A 1615-nucleotide genomic window follows, 5' to 3' on the forward strand; every position below is an offset into this window, starting at 1 on the left:
GAACAAACACAATGAAGACAAAAGTATAAATGTTAAACCATTTAATTAATATCTTCCTGTTCCATGTTATAGTTTTATCATTAACTGAAAGAAATATATGCTATCTCTCTTTCTATCTGCAGTTATATCCAATTTTAAATAGATATATCAGTTTATATATCAATTCTAAATAGACCCAGAAAGACTGCTAATTTAAAAAATGACAGTTATAGTTGAGCACAGTGGCTCATGCCTGTATCCCAGCACATTGGGAACCTGAGGCAGGAGGATGGCTTAAGGCCAAGAATTCAAGACCAGCCTGGGCAACATAGCAAGACCCTGTCTCCTCAAAAAATTAAAAAATTAGCCAGACACAGTGACATGCATCTGTAGTCCTAGCTACTTGGAATGCTGAGGTGAAAGAATTGCTTGAACTTAGGAATTCTAGCTTACAGTGAGCAATGATCCTGCCACTGCACCACAGCCTGGGTGACAGAGTGAGACCCCGCCTCTTAAAAAGAAGTGACAATTACAAAACAATAAGCTTCATTTTTCCAGTATATTAAACAGTCTTTCAGTAGTACACCAGGACATTGCTGAGAATATTTAGATTTTCAAGAACTGTTGAATGTGAAGCTTCTTTTGACGCTACAGTGCCAAAGCTACTGATTTAGGGGCTGACATAACAAAAGGAACAAGTTGCTTGACCATTTCAACCAGAGGTTGAGAGGCAAGTGTAAATTATGGTGTCGCTGTGGTGAAGAGGAAAGAAGGTGAAAAGAGAAGGGCAATGGACAGGGCTACTGACAGGTAATGAGTGGCTGTCTCCTTAAACACTGGCTTTATTGTCCCCATCCTCACTCAAGCTACTCAGTTTCTCTTCTTTTTGGTCACTGGCTTTACTTACTCCCTCTCTTTGTTCTTAAAGCAATTGAATTCCTATCAAATTCACAGTCATTTATCTAGAATGTTACCAGATTTATATCAAAAAATTTTCTATGAATTTTTTCTGTTTATGAAAATGAAAGTTTTGCTGACAAATTTCATCCCAATAAGACAATATTTATGACAAGTGGTCTAGGCAAAGAAATTACATCAAAGTCCATATAATATCAGTTTTATAAATTAGATACTGTCATGGGAAAATGCTGCACTCTGATGTGGGGTTTTATACTGTGGTTACTGTTTCTGTAACACTCATTGGTGTCTCAGCACACTCAACTCTGATGCTAGCACTCAACTCAGCAAGCATCTATCTTCACCTACATAACCTCTCTTTAGTCCGTTCTTGTTTTTTTTTCTGATTTACATAGAATGGATCTTACTTGTAGTTGGGATAATAGTGAAAATAAGGGAAATAGTAGTGAATGAAAGTTTTAAATACTATATTCCATTATGGAATATAGTGCACAAAAACCCTGAGTAGTGCTTCAATGACGAGGAAACTGAACGGCCCTTGGCTCCTGAGTGTAGCTTTAGTGGACTGGGCTGTGTAGTGGGGAAGGTCTTGGCCCAGAATTCAAATAAAAATACACATGAATGAAGTATATTTTTGACTTCTGGAAACTTATGCTATATAAAATAGCTCTATATGAATGCCTACTACCAAAAGACTCAATACTAGTTTCTATCACGT

Source organism: Propithecus coquereli, unplaced genomic scaffold (assembly GCF_000956105.1).
Source record: "Propithecus coquereli isolate 6110/MARCELLA unplaced genomic scaffold, Pcoq_1.0 Scaffold212, whole genome shotgun sequence".
NCBI lineage: Eukaryota > Metazoa > Chordata > Mammalia > Primates > Indriidae > Propithecus > Propithecus coquereli.